Source organism: Polypterus senegalus, chromosome 1 (assembly GCF_016835505.1).
Source record: "Polypterus senegalus isolate Bchr_013 chromosome 1, ASM1683550v1, whole genome shotgun sequence".
NCBI classification, from domain to species: Eukaryota; Metazoa; Chordata; class Cladistia; order Polypteriformes; family Polypteridae; genus Polypterus; species Polypterus senegalus.
Window position 1 is genome coordinate 38,913,631 of NC_053154.1, and position 19,508 is coordinate 38,933,138.

At 38.0% G+C, this 19,508-nt stretch overlaps 1 protein-coding gene across 1 annotated transcript in view; it reads right to left on the reverse strand.

The window, feature by feature from the left end:
• Window positions 1–8,298, reverse strand: part of LOC120525114 (butyrophilin subfamily 1 member A1-like) — a 46,448-nt gene extending 38,150 nt beyond the window's left edge. Inside the window, exon 1 of the mRNA XM_039747138.1 lies at window positions 7,944–8,298. The gene's annotated coding sequence lies outside the window, so the exon portion shown is untranslated. The remainder of the gene's footprint in view (window positions 1–7,943) is intronic.
• Window positions 8,299–19,508: the final 11,210 nt, after the last annotated feature.

Here is a 19,508-nt window from a genome sequence, read left to right on the forward strand (position 1 = left end):
TAATGCATATGTAACAATTCCCATGAAACTAACAATCTCTTTAAATTGTATATCCAGTAAACCAAACCCGGGGGTGGGAGAGCGAAGCGAGCAAAAAATTTTAGTTTTGTTAATTTTGAATTGTTTGTATGGATTGTTATTTGCTTTAAATTACAATTAGTGAAAATTAAAAAATAAATATGATTTATTTTATTGCTTAATACCCATCGTGTATGGGCAATGACTGCTACTTCTTTGTGGATATAACGTTGTTCATTACCCAGGCAATGTTTCCCACAAGTCACCAAAATGATGCAATGATGATATCATTGATGTGACTATTAAAAAGTTGTTCTTTTTGCTTCTGATTTAACTGAGAATGTATAAAAGCTTGTGAACTCTTTGGTAATAATTTCCTTGAATTTTCTGGCTTAAAAAGACCTCTTTCTTTCTAACTTTTGGCAACAATTTTCATTTTTACTTTTATGTTTTATCAAAAGATAGGATTGCCTTCTAGCTTATGAAATTTGTGTGTCTCTGGTTATATTTTCTATTCCAATCAATTTCAAAAAATACTTTCTGTCTCATTCAGGCAATACATACTGTAATCTTTGAGACTGCTAGAGTCAGAATCTCAGTCACTAAAGAGATTAGTAAGTGGTCTTTCCAGTAAAGTTTATTGTGATATGTATGATGAAATTGTGTACTTAGAAAATGAGATACAGATCATTAAAAGAGGCACTGAGAAATTAACGTAAACATCAAGGGGTTTAAACAAAAACCTTATCCAGTCAGAAAGTCATAACATAAAGAAAATCGGTCTGAGTAGTTAAAATTAAAAATGTAATTCTGGTGCCTGCAGTAACTAATGAGGTGAACATTATGGCTAAGATTGATAGTGAGGCAGCAGAACGTTTTACTAGTAAAGATCTGTTACAAGCACTAGGTATTAAGCCACTAAACTTGTTTACCAGTAGATGGGAATCCAATTGGCAAAGGACTGTTACATTATAATAGTCCTCCCATACAGCTTAAATAGGTCTGTTTCATCATGAAATTATTATGTTCTTTGTGGTTTGTTCATTCCGTAGCTAAAAAAACATAATCCAGTTATCAGTTGGCAACAAAAGGACATTGCACAGTGGAATACCTATTGTTGTGATACCTATTTACAGTACATACTCACTTTCAACCTCCTGTTCTTTGTGCTAAACTAAATGTTCTCCAAACAGAATACACTGAATATCAGGATACATTCAATCAAAAGCTGTCCTTAGAGTGGCCACCTCACAGAGAATACAATTTTGCAATAGAATTGTTATGTGACACTCTGCCACCATAGGGAAAAGTATATGCATATCAAAGCCACAGGCAGAAGCTATGAAAAATTACATACAATAAAATTTTTAAAATGGTTTAAAAACCCCATATAATAGTCCAGTTGGGGCAGGTTTTTCTTCATTGAAAAGAAGGATGGTGGGTTATGACCTTGTATTGATTATCAAGAATTAAATCACATAACAATTATCCCTTTTATCTCATCTCATCAATAATAAATCAAGTTACAGGTTCACTATTTTATACGAAAATGAATTGGCATAGTGCATATAATATGATTTCAGTTAGAGAAGGAGATCTGCGGTGGGTTGGCACCCTGCCCGGGATTGGTTCCTGCCTTGTGCCCTGTTTTGGCTGGGATTGGCTCCAGCAGACCCCCGTGGCCCCGTGTTAGGATTCAGCGGGTTGGAAAATGGATGGATGAAGGAGATGAGTAGAAGACTGCATTTAATAAAGTTACTGGACATTATGAATACCGTGTGATGCCATATTGATTGGCAAATACACCAGTAGTATGATATGCTTATGAAATAATATTCTTTCTAATGTATTTCTGATTTATGTTTTGGTATGTATTGAGATCCTTCTTTTTCAAAAGCTAAGTCCTCCAATAGCTACATGATAATCACCTCTATGTTAAATTAGAGAAATGTGAATTTATTTGCGATCATATTATATTTTCTTGGTTATGATATTACTTTTATATGTTTGCCCAAGGATAATTCTAAACATGGAGTATTAACCAGATGTAAAGGTTCATTTGGTTTGCAAATTATTCTTGTTATTTTATTAAAAACTTCATTTAATTTATTTTTTCTATTGCTGCTGTGGAATGGAAGTTAAAATCTATTGCTAGCTTCTGTATGAAAATCTGCATGTTCTCTGTATGCCAAGGTATTATTATAACAGATACAAATAAGTGTGCTTATTAGGGTAGAGCTGCGGGTGTGGAATGCAGTTTTTGACTCTTCCCAGCTGTTTCAGCAGTGGCTATGACAGGTTTTCTGATAAGCTTCATTCCAAATATAAGAATTTATGCTTCCGTTGTAATCAGCAGATTTTTGTATAGAATGTTTTATGGCCTTGAATGGTACTGCTCTATTTTTTTTTAATCATTCTCTTTGAAGATTTTGTTATAAATGCAGCTGAACCCCCCTTGTTGGGGGCCTTTCCTTGCATTTTCTCTCTGTAAGGAAAAAGCCACTCTGCTCACCAAGAAGTCAGAAATAAAAGATTCTGCTTATTAGAATTGGTGTCTGCCTGCTATTTGTTTGAACCTTTGTCCACACTGCTCTGACTAAGAAAGCTAAAAAAAAATGTAACTGGACGTCAGAAGCACAACAGGCTTTGAACAACTGAAATCATTATTTTCAAGTGCTCCAATCTTAACACATCCTGATCCCTCATTGCAGTTTATTTTAGAGATTGACACAGTCAGCATTAAGGTTGGAGCAATACTGTCTCTGAGGTTTTTAGATACTGAGTAAATACATCCTTGTTCATATTATTTTAAAAAACCTGCAGAACAGCATTATGATGTTGGGGGTTGAGTGGTCTTAGCAATAAAATGAACATTTAAGGAATAAAACTAACATATATAAAATCTGCTAAGAGAAAGAATGCTCATTAAGGTGGACAGACAACTTTTCCATCAATTACCGGCCCAACAAGACAAATGGCAAACCCAATGCTTTTTATCAAGAATACCTGATCCTGATAAAATCCCTTCTGAACTTGAATCCATTATACCTCCAGAAAAGTGTATTGAGGTCACTATCACACAGTCTCTGGAACAATTAGAATTCACTTTGTACATAAAGTAGCCACTCTCTCAGCAAAACCTCCCCAAGGAAAATATGTTTTTCCTGAGAATTGTGGTCAAGTTTTAGATATGGTTCATGGTTTGACTATGTTTGGCTATATGGGTATTACTCAAATGCCAATACTTCTCAAAAGGAATTTTGTGAGGGTCCAGGTTTGCTCCAGGCTCCTTGTGACTCTTCAAACCTGGTACTGCCGACAACATACCCGAGGGTGAGCTGGGCAAATGAGGACACTCACACACAGACAGCAAGACATGCAGCAAGTGCTTCGTGCCTTTTTTTAAACAAACAAACAAAAAATATCCAGAGTGTAGTGCAGATGTCTTCAAATAAATAAATAATCCATACAATGATGTGAAAAGTGGGTGTTAAAACGTTCAATAAATAAAAAGAAAGTTAAAATCAAGGTAAAAAGTATCCTCTTTTAAAGCCATGAGCTTTGGTGCTTCTCTCTCCTTGGTTTATCCTTGTCAAATTATTCAGCACGAGGAGACTTCCACAAACAGGCATGTGCCTCACTGAGCTCTTGGTTGCTCCTGCTTCTTAGAGTGCTTAGCTGAGGTGATTCTTTTGTCCCCCTTTCCGAGTCTGGCCATACACTCCTTTCATGGGGGTAACTTTCCCCTCCGCTTGCTTCCCGTCTCATGCTACACTGGCCTCCATCCTGTTCCTGCCGTTCTCTCCTTTCTTTTAGCTTCCATTCCTCATCATTATTTTCTGTTCTCTTCTTCTTATTGGACAGATGTGGAAATTTTTGGAATCTGATTGATTTAAAACTTCAGAAAAAGTTTAAATCACACAAATTATAATGATCAGAACATTTTAAAGAAGGTATAATTCACAACAGCTTGTCAGGAATGTGCTTTACCACTCTCCAAAAAATATGATGCCATTTGAATGCCTTAATGGTTTTAAGTGAAACCTCTTAAATTTGAAATCTGTCTCTCATATGGTTTGTAGCTTATATATGGAACATCTCACTCAACTACATTTTATGTGGGAACAAGAAAAAGATAAATTCCAAAGAACAAGAGTCACTAGCAGAAGGCTTCTGGATCACAAATGTAAATACCCTCTCATTTTCAAGTGGGGCAAAAGGTTTGCTTTTAAATGGGAAACATTCACCTCAAGGTCACATCTAGGAAATTCACTCCACACTTTATCGGCCATTACACAATACTAATAAGACCAGTCTCATTTAAATTGGTGCTATAATCCCATTTTAAGATTCTTCTGCTATTTCATGTTTCCTGATTGAAGCCAGTGTTCTCTAGCCCATATTTTAAGAGAGCCTTGTGCTCCACCTCAGTACAGGTTGATGCGAAATCAAAGTCCCATATATCTTGGATTCTCACAGACAGCACAGCGGAGTATCTAATATATTGGTGAGGCTACAGCCATGAAATATGCTGTTTGCTGCTCTTCAAGGACCTTTATATGTCTTCCTTACAAGAGCCATTCTCTACTCACCTTCCCCAAATGTCTTACAGGTGTGTCTAAGGAGCCACGCACTGAGAGGAGAGTCTGTTATGAATCTGTAAAATTTGGCACCTTGATTAAAAGAGCATTTTGTGTTTGATACATATTTTGTATTGCTTTTGTTGTATATATTTGTAAAGATTTATTTTCAAGGAATGTCAATGTCAAATTACAGTATTTATAGAACAAATGTAATACAACATCAGTAATGCTGTAGCCACAGTGCTTTACATAGAACATAAAATACATAAAACATAATACAACCAACAGTAAAGTGAAACAAACCACTGAATACAAAGACAGGTTTCCAGTATCACTGAAGATCAGGAAAAGCTAAAGAACAGAAATGAGTCTTCAGTCTAGATATAAACAGATCAGTTGAAGGAGCATCCTTAATGTAGTAAAGAAAAGAATTCCATAGACAAGGTGCAGCGGCTGCAAAATCCCTGTCCCCCTTAGTTTTACATTTAGTACAAGGATCCACAAGAGACAACTGACCAGTAGACCTAAGCTCTCTGGATGGCTTGTGTAAAAAACACAATTTGTATAAATACTGTAGTTGGAAGCATACCTATGTAAAGATTTAAAAACCAGCAACAAAATTTTAAAATCAATTCTAAAGCTAACTGGCAAACAGTGTATCAAGGCCAAAAGTGGGGATACAGAGTCAGAATTTCTTGTCCCAACCACATAAAGAACAGCAGTATTAAGAAGTAACTGCAACTTGTGTATCAGGGATTTGCTGATGCCAGAATACAAGTTGCAGTAATCAAGCCAAGAAAAAATAAAAGCATAATAAAAGTAACTCTCTCAAGATCCCAAGGAGATAGAAATGGCTTAACCTTGACTAAAAGACGAAGCTAGAAAAAGTAACTCTTGACCACAGAATGTGATTATAAATGTGTTTACTTTTATGTTTGGGGAAGATGTTAATATTTTTATCATCTAATTTTAAGAGTGTCACTCCAGCATTTTTTAATCTCGGCATTTTACTTCTTCACAATCACTAAGGATTGCCTGTTCAAATGTTCTGCTATAAAATAACACCTAAACCCTTTTTCTGAGATTTTGGACTTGGATCTTGAAGTGTGTTAGTCTCGTGCAATTAGTGAGCAAAGATATTTTGGTAAAGAGTCATGCTTTCAAGTAGAATTCTGTTTTTGGTTATATGGATACATTTTTGGAAATGTCATCTAACAATTGTCATTTTGACTAAGCTTATGGTTAGATATCTGGGTGGTGGTTTTGAAAACAATACTTTAGTACCTTAGAAAACTGCATTTGTTCCCAGCCTTTTGAAAACACACTTATCACCTGGCCCATTTTTATTTGCTCACTATTCACTGTGCCAGAAGAACAAATAGAAGGTACAGTTGGAAATCCAGCCAAGTCACTTTGAGTTTACACTTTACTGGCAGACATTTGTGGTGGATATTACGACATCTGAGTAAAAGTTTATGTCTCATGAGCTCCATCTAAAATACTACAGCAGTTCATTAGTAATTTGCAATCTGCATTTCTAAACACAGCAATAGCATGCCAAATACTATTAATAGTTTCAACTTAATGTTGATTGTGCTGGATATACTCTGTATATCCAAGTCATTATAATAACTATTCATGGTGGCTCTAAAATCTGTACTAACCCCTACTCTCTCTTCTGTTTCTTTTTCCGGTATCCTTTTGGTGGTGGCGTCTACTCAAAGCACCGTGATGTTCCAACAATGATGGATAGATTAAAAGCCACAAGTCTGTATGACCATAAACATCAAGTGACTCCGTGAGAACACTAACTACAAAGAGGACTATTTCATTTATGTTAGGTAGAATGCCCAGAGGCGACTGGCTGGTCCCATGGCCTGGAACCCCTGCAGATTTAATTTTTTTCTCCAGCCGTCTGGAGTTTTTTTTTCTGTCCACCCTGGCCATCGGCCCTTACTCCTTTTCTATGTTAACTAATGTTGTCTTATTTTAATATCTTGTGTTTTATTTTTCTTTTCTTCATTATGTAAAGCACTTTAAGCTACTTTTTGTATGAAAATGTGCTATATAAATAAATGTTGTTGTTGTAATACAAACCTGTCTTGAATGGTCCATGTAGTACAAGAACGACTGTCAGCACCAGCTTAGCTATTTAGTGAGAACAGTCTCAGTGACATCATCACTAGGTTTGCTTTGATGACAGCACCACGAATCATGTCATTAGGTAAACGCATGTATTTCATTTTCAAATAACTAGTAGCCAATTAAATATCAAGTTCAGCATATCATCCCGTTTTAATTTTCCTATCACCTTTTGAGTGCACTAGTGGGTGGCAGAACGAGGGGGTGTTTTTTTGATTTCTTGCACCGGTGTTGTGCTGGTACTGTTTATACATATCTGACAATGCAGGTTGTTTGATAATGCTCAATTTATTTTAACTATTGCAGTTTTTTATGTTTTTCATTAAAATTACATACTTTGTGCAGCGCTTTTTTAGTGTAGCTTTGATGATGAAATGCACCAGTCACCAGGAGAGGACTGAATACAGGCATAATGTTTGCTGTTATCTGTGACTGTGTATTGCATAGAAAACCAATACACTGTATTTATTGTACTGTAGTTGAATCATCTCTTTCGTCTGTAATAAATTACAGGAGAAATGGCAGCATACCAAATGTTCTCTTAGAAAAAAGAGTGACACTCAAATGTCAAACACAGTCAGTCTTTGCTACTGTCACACCCAACTGGAACATCGACTTTCTACTTTTCCCTTTAATTGTATTTTGTACGTGAAGAAATGTCTATTGGTTTCCTTTTAGTACGTTCTCATTTAGCAGTGAGTTCATACACTTCACTTCTGGCTCACTTCATATAGTATACTATCTGGTGATACCACTTTAGCATTTTACATTTAGTACACATGCTGTATGTAACATATTGTATCTATAGCACACTTCTCTTCAGGTTTCATACAAATAAAAACTTAAACTTCATTATGAACTAATGCACAGTACCCCAAGCATAAAGTCATAAATATCAGATACGGCACATAAAACTACACTTCTAACTCTATCCCACTTGCCTAACAAACAAGTTATTTTACAGATTTTCAAATCTGAAGGTTTTAAGATGTTGCTTTTATTATTGTGTATCAAGGCAGCTGTATTTATCTACACGTATATTAACTTAAGAAGACAAAGACATTATATATTTTGTTTACAGACAGTTTTTACAATGACATGTTAATTAAGCACCTCAGGTCACACACTGAGGCAGATATCAGGACTAGAATAGCAAACATCTAACTTAAATTAAAGTATAAGAAAAGTAAATTCACTCACCTTAAGGAAGAGAAGCACAATATATGTACAGTATATGTTCTCGTGTTTGATGAAAATGTTGAATTGAAACAAAAGCTCCTCTATAAGCTGCAGTAAATCTAACCTAAAGTAAATATTAATCTGCTCGCCCAGATCAGTTGCAACTTCCTTGTTATTCCTGTTCTACTTTATTGCCAAAACACTTCAACTGTTTTTGATGACTCACTATTAACTAATCTGCTTTTTTTCCTGCTTAATATCCACTTTAGAAATGAATGGAAAGATGAAAAACAGCTTGAACTTGGCAGGCTTCTTGTAATTTGTACTCTTTTCATTTACTTTGTTTCTGCAAGTCCATAGAGTGCAACAAACATTCTTCTTTTTTTACATGTAAGGGCCAATGGAAAAAATAATCAGTGAACCATTCATTATACAGTATCTGCAGAGCCTCCCTGCTGTTCAAACTCCCTTTATTGTATGTTTCAACTGAGAATTTCCCAGGTTTTTCACACAGTAAATACAATTTGCGAATATGTACACAATTGTCATCTCACGTCATAATCAGAAATGTACTGTATTTCTAATCTAGCCGCACATCTTGCTGCTTGTTGTCATTGGTCCAATTTAAAATATATGCTGCATGGCATATCAGTGTGTAGGGGGTTGAAATGGAGGGAGCAGCTGAAACAGCAGTGCAGACACAGGAGCTACAACTCCCATCAGGCAGCAGGAGTGCACTGGGGCTTTAACAGCCTATAGAGTTTTGTACCGGACAAAATGGGATCTCATCTAAGATCGCAAGCATTTTCTTTTCAACTAATTTGGATAACAATTACATTGCCTCACTCAATTCCTTTGTCTAAAAGTACATTGTTTTGTCTCACAATCTTTTTTGTTTAGTCGTGATGAATTTCCAAAAGGCAGTTTTTCCACGTTATGTATCTGGGGTCTTTTCTGAGAAACACACAGGTCGTAGAAGTATGATGCTCTGAAACTATTAAGAAGCAATTTTTTCTTTGTTTTCACCCACCAAAAAACTTTTACAGCTGCTAATCACTATTTTTAGTGTTTTGCAATTGTAACATCACATGCAAGATGATGTTTAGAATAAATTTCATGAAACTATATAAATGGAAGGGTGGCGCAGTGGTAGCGCTGCTGCCTCGCAGTTAGGAGACCTGCGTTCGCTTCCCGGGTCCTCCCTGTGTGGAGTTTGCATGTTCTCCCCGTGCCTGCGTGGGTTTCCTCCGGGCGCTCCGGTTTCCTCCCACACTCCAAAGACATGCAGGTTAGGTGGATCGGTGATTCTAAATTGGGCTTGGTGTGTTTGTGTGTGTGCTGTGGTGGATTGGCACCCTGCCTGGGATTGGTTCCTGCCCTGTGTTGGCTGGGATTGGCTCCAGCAGACCCCTGTGACCATGTGTTTGGATTCAGTGGGTTGTAAAATGGATGGATATAAAAGGAAACAACCAATTTACTCACCACTACTTATTTTTTTATGATGTAATATTTACATAACCTGTAAAAACAGTTGTGTGCTGCCAGGCAAGGACAGTGATGGCCTAGTGCATTTTGGTCAACTGTGTACTGTAATGGATGGCATGCAGGGACTGATGTCCCTGTCAAGATGGACTTTTTTCCCTTTCTTGGCTTGAAAACCCAGGTGGCAAATGGGCAGAAAGAAGGGCAGGTTGTTCCCCGCTTTAGTCAGGTGAGTGGCAGAAGATGCCAGTGCAGAAGTGGACACGCTGACTGGGAGGCCATTGTGATGGGAGGACAGTGGGAGAAAACCTGTCAGGACTACCAGCTACCCTGATATGCTAGATGGCAGCATTCCTGGGTCAGAATTCACACATGGACAGCAGCAGGGCATGCTGGGACCTGTAGTCCTGTGGGGCAGCCCTGTTGGGTTCTATCAGGGCCTCCAGGGAAGCTGCAGGGATTAATGATCCCTAATTTGTGGGGCTTCCATTTGACACAAAAGTACTTCCAATGGGATATGCCCTAGTGCCGAATAAAGAAGCTGCCCAACTTCATCCAGGTGAGTTAGAGTCGGGTGGAAAGGGCCAAAGTTTGCCTGGAGGAGTATAAGGAGAAAGAAAAGAAAAGGGATAAGAAGAGCATTGTGCCCATGTTTATTATAAGAAGCCTTTTTTTGTAAGGTATTTGAAAAAATGTACATTTTGTTGTATCAGGACTTATATCTGTGAGGTTGTGTCTGGGGTTTGAGGTGCTGCAGTGCCCTCTAGTGGTCACAGCAGGTAAGTATTTCATTGCACTGTGTGCACATGACAATAACTCTTAAATGGACCTATGATACTACATTTAATATAAAAGCAATAATATACATCTTTGGAAAAAGCAAACATTATGATACACTTACATATCGATACTGTTATGTGTCTGCCAGATTGTGTTTCCTGATCCCTGTTTTTGTTTCTTTTTTATGCTTCTTTAATCCAGTTTTAAGGATTTTTATGCATTCATTGTAATTATTTATTTTATGTTTGTAATGTTTCATTTATGTAATAGCATCTTTACATATATAAATCTCCAATCCAATAGGCAGGACTACCTTGATATTATGACACCTGAGCCGTCCTTCATACTGTTCAGGTTGTGATGGGTGGCCGGGTCCCATGCCCGGCCGGGACGCCCCTTTAACACTGGATCCAGGGGAGAAGCCATGGGATGCACTCTACGTCGCCCAGAATGCGTGGTGGCAGCCCTCCTGGGTTACATCGGGGCCACAGGTGTGGGACTTCAGAACTCAGACCTGTTGGGCAACGTGGCCACCACCTGGAGGAGCTGCACGGCTTAATGAGCCTCTGTGGGCTGGAATGCAGCCACACCCAGAAGCGCAGCCTAATTAGGCCAATTACCACCTGGAGAACTTCCAGGAGGGCTACAAAAAGAGCCTGCGGCCACTACTCAAGGGCCAGGGTGAGGTGGAGGGGGACAAGGATGCTTGGGAGGAGTGGTGGTGCCAAGGAGAGAAAAGTGCTTGTTGTACTGGTGTGATTAGTGCTGGGACTGTGTATTACCTGTGGGTCACGGGGAAGACGTGTGCCCACAGGGGAAGAAAATAAATAGTTTGTTTTATTGTATACGTGCCTCCGTGTCAATCTGTGTCGGGTCAGGTGCTATATAGCGTCAAGCTTATAAGATCAAAACAGAAGAAGTGCTCAGGTGTCGTAATATCAGGGTAGTAGTGATGGTGCGGCAGTATTAATTGAAGCACCACATCAGAATTACAATTTTATTCATTCAGTTCTCCAAGATAAAAAAGACAACAGCTTAGGAAGTATTTTCTCGAGCTGATTAATCTGTAAAGATACTAGTTTTTACACTTTCATGTCCTTTGAGTATCTTGACATTGTTATTCAAGTAGTGGCACAGTCTCTCATATTGACCATTTATATACCAACACAATATACTGCGTCCTTTATTGAGGAATTCTCAGAGTTAGTATCTACAGCATTATAGTAACTAATTACAACAGGTTCCTAATTGTAAGGGAATTCAGTTTTCATGTAGATATTCAGTGTGACGCTAAAGGAGGAGCAGCACTTCAGCCTGCCTACACGAAAGGGATGACATACACTGGAATAATTAATTTCAAAAAGCTTTGAAGCTGACATGAGGCAGTTCATGGGTATCAGTATATCTGACCGTTTCTGCATTCTAAATAAATACTGGTAAATAGAACTAAAGAGCAGCATATTGTTTAAAAACATTATTTTGAAATTTCCACTGTGTCTAAGTTTGCAAATTTTTTAATAATTAGCACAATTTATGCTTGTCCTAACACGGCCAGCAATGTTACCAGATAGGTGGACATTTTCTTTTCAAAGGTGAGCGCTACAGTCAACATAGTGGATGCTGTGTTAAGAAATCCTCCAGCACTAAAAAACCTTGTAAAACTCATACGAGTGTTGAATCTTAAAAGAGATGCCATAGGGCTGAACATAAATGGAGGAAAACTAAATCCTCTGTGATATATTAATGGCACATATGGCTGAATATAACAAAGCAGCCCATCTGGAGAGGCAGTCCTATTTTTCTAAAAATATAAATGCTTTTGTTGTAAATCCAAGAGTTTTATTCTCAACTAATAATCATCTTCTAAACTCAGTTCATTCCATGAAATGCCTCCTGAAAACCTCTAGCGTAACTAGTGAGGATTTGCCACGTTTCTTAAACACAAACTAAATGATATTAGAAGAGAACACATCCTTCCAAAATCAATCCTGTTGAACCTCAGCATGCTCATTTAACAGAACTGAAGTCCTTCATTGAAATAGGTTTTCCTGAACTCCATAGAATAATTTCTCAACTAAAACCTTCCATTTGTGTCCTTGACCCAGACCAAACAGGGATTAATTAAAGAAGTCTCAGATGTGCCCAGTGATATATAAGTGACATATTGTACTCATCATTAGATACGAGGGCCTTCCCAGATTGTCTAAAGACTGCAGTAGCTAAACCTCTGCTTAACGAAAATAATTTCAACTCCTCTGTACTTGACAACTTTAGACCTATTTCTGCCCTGCCTTTGTAAGTAAAATTTTTGAAATTTTCAGCAATTAAATGAGTATTTAATCAAGCATTCTATTCAAGATAAGTTTTAGTCAGGTATTAGAAAATAACCATAGCACATGTTAAATGACTTATGGGTCAGTGTGGACAGAGGCCTTGTTCTACTAAACCGAAGTGCAGCATTTGACGCCATAAACCACAGTATTCTAATAAATTGCCTCAGTCCATGGGTGGGCCTCTAGTGAAATGTCTTAAACTTGGCTTAAATGTTATTTAACAAGCAGAAAATTCTTTGTTAGTTGTGGTGATTGTAGTTCAGATAGCCATGATATTTTATATGATGTACCACAAGGATTTATTCTGAACCTGCTGTTATTTTCAATCTTCATTCTCCAGAATTAGGCCAGATTACCTCAAAACACAAGGTGAACTTCCATAGCTATGTAGATGACACAGAGCTTTACCTATTGATAGCACTTGATAGTTGTATCGCTCTGGGCTGTCTGACCCAATGTCTATCTTGTATTTCTTAATAAAGCTAAATAAAGAATAAAATTTCAATCTTTGCCATTCTCTAAAATGGAAATAATGAGGGTATTAGAAATAAATTTGATCACTTAGCTTAAAAATCAAGGCAAAAGTAAAGAATTTAGGTGTAATCATGGACCTATATTTTAAATGAAATGTTAACCACATTACTAAGATTGCATTTTTCAATTTAAGGAACACTGCAAAAGTTAGACCTCTTATAACATTGCAAGACGCTGAGAAATTAATTCATGTTTTTGTTTTTATTTGGCTAGATTACTGCAGTGCAATGCACTCCTTGAAAGACATCAATCACTTTCAGTGAGTTCAGAATGCAACCACACGAATCTAAAGCAGAAAAAGAAAATCTGAGCAAATCTTACTAGTTTTAACGTCATTACACTGGTCATCTGTGTCCTTTAGAATCAGCTTTAAAGTACTAGTAATGGTTTATAAGGATTTAAATAATCTTGCTTCTTCATGTACAGTATCTATGAGTGTGTATCACCTTACATTTCAAATCATAACCTTAGATCTTTTAACAGCTGCCTTCTTGTTATTCCAAGTCTTACTGTAACTGTAGCTGAGCTAACCACCACACCACAAATCTCTCCACAGCTGGTGTACCTTTTATGGCTACCGTAATTTGCAAATGGGTTAAGTGTAAACCATACACTGAGAAATACAACTTACAAACCCAATAAGGGTAATAAAAGTTGAACAAAAATACTATAAGAGCAACTAAGGTTAAAGACGTTTTGAGTCTTTTGACAAACATTGCCTAAAATGGAGTGCAGCACTCTGCAGAAAAAAAGCATCTATCTATCTATATATTGATCTATCTATAGAGAATGTATGAAGAATCATGGAACTTGCTAATGTGAGAGTTGATTTTTACTGTTAAATGTTATTTTCACTGTTTGATGATATAGTGATCATATTAAATGACTAATATTCTTGTTGGCTATACTGTAGCTGTAACTGTTAATTATTAGCTTTTGCCTTAAGCATTCTTTGAAGGCATCCTAAATTAAGCCTCTTGATCTGTGACCCTGTCCTGCTACTTCTCTGCAAGGTCAAGTATTGCTAAGTGAACCAGTATAATCTTATGTTGCAGAATTCTGACTCCGAATGGGTCAATTTATCAGTAACTTGCAACAACTTAAGAAATGAAACTAATCGTGTACTTTTTGTAATTAACAGTGTATTTATGGTGTGCAATCAACAGCTGTAAGCAGCTGTACATGCAGCAAATGAGCACTTACTCTTTATTTACCTTACACTAAACTAACCTCACAGTTCCATTACCTACAGTTTATAATGATTCAACATTTCACTGACAGTATAATTTTGACCCTCTTCAGTTTGCATATCGCTCAAACAGGTCAACTGAGGATGCCATATGCTCTGCCCTTCACCTCTCCCTGACACATCTGGATAAAAAAAGACACATATGTCAGGATGCTGTTCATAGACTTTAGCTCCACCTTCAACACAATCATCCCTCAAAAGCTGGTTGTAAAACTGAGCAGGTTGGGCCTGAACACCACCCTCTGCAATTGGATCCTGGACTTCTTGACAGAGAGTACCCACTTAGTTTGGATGGGCTGCTCACACTGAGCACTGGAGCACCGCAGGGCTGCATGCTTAGTCCACTGCTCTTAACTCTGCTGACTCACGACTGCACAGACACACACAACACCAACCACATCATCAAGTTTGTGGATGATACGACGGTGCTGGGACTGATAAGCAGGGATGATGAAACAGCATACAGAGATGAGGTGGAACGGCTGTCTGCATGGTGTGAAGACAACAATCTATCTCTCAATGTCGACAAGACAAAAGTAAGGTAATTGTGGACTTCAGAAAATCACATCCTGCCCACATCCCAATCAGCTTCAACTGTTTAGATGTGGAGACTGTTAGGAGTACCAAGTTCCTTGGTGTGCACATAACTGAGGAACTTATGTGGACGCATAACACCTCATCACTAATCAAGAAAGCCCAGCAGAGACTACACTTCCTTAGGCAGCTGAAGCGAGCACGTCTTCCCCCTTCCATCCTCACCATGTTCTACAGAGGCACCATTGAGAGTGTTCTGACCAGCTGCATCACTGTCTGGTATGGCAACTGCAACATATCTGACTGCAAGTGCCTGCAAAGGATAGTGAAGACAGCAGAGAACATTATTGGGGTGCCTCTCCCTTCACTACAGGACATATTTTACAAACGCAGTGTCTGCAAGGTCTGCAGCATTGTGCAGGACCCCTTACACCCCTCACATGGACTTTTCACACTTCTGGCATTCAAGAGAAAATACTGCACCATCAGAGCCAGATCTGTCAGGCAGCAGGATAGTTTTTACCCCCCAAGCTGTCTGACTCCTTAACAACATGCTGCCCCCAGGGATCTTCCACACGGCCACAACCACCTCTAAAAACAGAACTTTTATACATGCAAGCTACTTTCCTGCAAAGACGAGTGTACATGTAGAAAAGAACTGAAAATCTCATAATGACCTTTAAGGATTGTGCACACTGCACTTTGACATTCTTTGATATCCTTCTGCTGTGAAACATTCTGACCTGTCATTGATTACACGTCTTAAACAACTATTATCATACACTGATAAATTTCTGTTCTATCTATATCTATTATTTATTTATTATATTACATTTATTGACTATATTTATGTATCTACATTGCATAATACCATACATTGCATCAATCTTGTCTTTGCACAATGTCTTGTCTTGTTTGTTTTAATTTAAAATTTAAATTTTAATTCTATTTTTAATTTTTTTATTTGCACTTTATGTTGTTACGCTGTGGACCCTGAGCTTCGCAATGTCGTCTATCTGTATACTTGTATATGGTTGACATGACAATAAAGTTTGCTTTGACTTTACTAGGGTGACCTGATGTCTCAGTGACAGCAACAGTCCCAATTTCAGGCCCATAACCCCCCTCATGTAATATTCAAATAATAATATGGTCAAAACTCCTCCATGGAAAGAACTTGTGTTAAATTTGAACAGCATCATGAAAATAACCAAGAGCCAGTCGAAAAGACACAGTACTGCCTTTTATTTACTTCCACTTGAAACACTGTGTGGCATCCTGTGTGTTCATTTGTGAAAGGGCTTTATTTTTGTGTCCTGATCCCTCTCTGATGACGATGAGATAAAGCAGCCATTAAACAAATGAGGATGGGCTTTAGGTGTGGGCATACATGCTCCAGAGGTATGGGGCTTTCAATATCTGTTCACCTTTCAGATTGCAACTTGCACCTGAATACAGTACTGTATGCGTAATCGTCACATTTCTCAGAACTGAATATTGTAGTTTGTTTCATTTCACAAAAATTAAAATGGCCAACCATGCTTAAACCATGAAGGAATTATCTACGGAAGCTTTTTGTGTTAATACCTAAAAGCAAATTGTCACTGTTTGTGAATGTGGTGTGCACAAGTGTGTGTTTATGTGTGTGTGTGTGTGTGTGAGTGAGTGAGAGATAGTTGTCCGTGTGATGGACTAGCCTGTCCAGGTCTGTTTTAGTCCTTTTCCCAATTCTGGTGAGATTGCCTTTGGCACCGGCAACCTAGAAACGGATGGAGAAAGTTTAAGAATCGACCTACCAAACTCAGTCCATTGAGGGCTACAGTGCCGGCACAATCCTCAAACACAACTGAATGTTACGTCATGCATGCATTTTGTAGCATATTTGTTTCTGTGCTACCTCCATGAAGAGAAAAAAAGGAAAAAATAAGCTCCTTAAGATTGATTTGATTCTGCATATTGTTACATTTTGCTAATTTCTTTGATTTCTCTCTCTGTTTTCTTATTGAATGCACTTCATTTTTACTTCCACGTGGTGATGAGGTCAAAAATCTGCTATTGAGTTAAGCATAGATTCTGAGATGTTCAAAAAGGCAAGAAAAGTTGATGCATTGTGTCTATTTAATTTTCACACCTTTAAAATTACAATTTATGTCCGATTCCCTTGTTTTGGATTGTGTAGCACACCAATGACTATGAAAATTTTGGAAAAACTGTCACAGGCTCCAGGCCTTTTGTTTTTGGTCCATTTTGTGGTAGAAGCTGTTTAGTTTAACTGGGATTTTTGCAGGCTGTTCAGTTTTGGCTTGGGGACCAGTCCTACTGATTTGCAAAATTTTGCACAGGTAGTTTTTGAGAAATATAATCTATTTAAAAATATAAATGGAGCACTCGCAAGCTCAAAGAAATGTTTAACGTAAGTGAAATGAGCTGACAGCTTTGCCCTACCAGAGCACAACCCTGAATGATGAAGAGACAGACATTAACATACAAACACACACACACCCGAGATCTGTAAAGTCTTTAAGCCAGCCCTGTGCCAATCTGAGTGTCTATGCAACTTGTTTACTTCATTTGACCCAATGTGTTAAGTTTCAGATTAAATATTATGGAAGATGCTCACTTGATATCCGATTCATTTCATTATCCATTAATTATGTACATAATAAATATATAGGTTGATTTACTGGAGTGTATTATTGTATAGCACAATTCATTGAATTGTCATATAAGATCTCCTTAAGTTGAGTGATTACCTGAAGTGAAATTTACATGAAAGAGCTGAGCCATTCCAGTGCCAATTTTTTATGTCTACTACAGCAATAGTAATGGTACAAAAATGTAACTGACATAATATAGGATTGCCTGCATTCTAAACAGGATACTTTGATGTTAAACATGGACAATTTCATTTGGATGGAAGACATCTGAAAACATGTTCATCATATGTGATGATGTATGCACACAAAAGACAAACCAATTGCCACCACAGACAAGGGCAGAAAAAAATGCAAGTGAAATAAAAATGGCAGTTCACAAGGTTAAAATTATAAATTAGAACATTAAAATTCCTCAATTTCATAACACATTTTGTCAATATTTTGGAAAACTCTAGACCTGCAGGTATATTGCTGTTGGTATAAAGGAGCCCCAGTAGTGTTTCTTGACACACTTCTTCTGAATAATTTCTTGGCTGAAAGTCCTCAGCGTTAGTGTGTCAGAGAGAGGATGTGCAGCATTGTTCATAATGGCACTCAGTTTTGTTTATTTCTCTCTTTCGCTACAACATCCAGGGGGTCCAGAATTCATCCTATAACTGAGCCTGCCCTTTTCAATTAGCTTATTGATACAGTGGGCCTCCTTTGAAGTGGTGTTAGAAAGTTTCCCTGGCCATCACAGAGTTGTAGATGATGTGACGGATGTCACTTCCTATATTAAAAGAACATAGTCTCCTAAAGAGGATGAGCCTGCTCTGCCATTTGTTGTATAGTTCCTCTGTGTTCTGAGACCAGACCAACCTGCCATTAATGTGGACCCCCAAATATGTGTAAGAGTGCACTCTCTAAATTGTATCCAGAGAAAGAGGCTTTTTGGTGCGGTAAACTTCAATACCCAGTTCCTTGGTTTTGATGATGTTAAGATATCTACAATGCTCTGTACACCAAAAACAATGTTCTCCACATGACTCTTCTCCTAAGTCTCACCCGCCCTTATCAATACACCATATAAGTGCCGAATCATATGAGAAGTAACATGACTTGGTGTTGTATTTATGCACAGACTGAAGATAAAAGGAGACAGGACTGTTCCGTGTGGTACTCCAGTTGCTCACATAGTCCTTGAGTCTCACAAATTGTGGTCTGCCTGACAGAGAGTCCATTACCCAGGACACCATGGGCTCATCCACCAGAATATCTCTTAGCTTACCTCTTAACAGAGATGGATGGATGGTATTGAAGGCACTGGAGCAATCAAAAAACATAATCCTCACAGTGCTGCCAGCTTTGCCTGTGTGAGAATAAGCCTTATGGTACACAGAGATAATTGCATTAAAAACATTTATTTATATAATACATTTTCTACAAATTGTGTAGCTCAAAGTGCTTTACAAGATAAAGAAAGAAAAGTTTATATGAAACAAAAATAAGATTAGGCACTACAAAGTAACAAAGAATAAAGTAAGGTCAGATAGTGAAGAGACCGCCCAGCCCCACTGGGCATTCTACCTAACACCACTCCAATCTTTGTCCGATAGGCAAACTTTAGTGGTTCCAGGTGGTCTACCACAGGAGGACTCATATAGTCCAGCATCAGTCTATCAAAGGTCTTCACGATGGTCTGTAGTCATTAGGTAAAGAGGCGCCTGCCTTCTTTGGAATTGAAACAATGCAGGGTCTTTCTACAGCAGTGGCACTTTATGAAGTCTTCATTAACAGACTGAACAGGTGACAGAGGACACCACAAAGCTGGCCAGCACAGGCCTTAAGAATTCAAGGACTGACTCCACCTGGTCCCACAGCTTTTCCTATGTGTAGCTTCCTCAGTTGCTTCCTTACTTGTTCTTCAGTCGTGGACAGTCCACACTGATGGTCAGAGATGGACTTGTCACTCACTGGTCATTCCAGTTAATGTGGTAGGAGATGTTGATGTAGTAGAGATGGTGTGGGGCGACTGGTC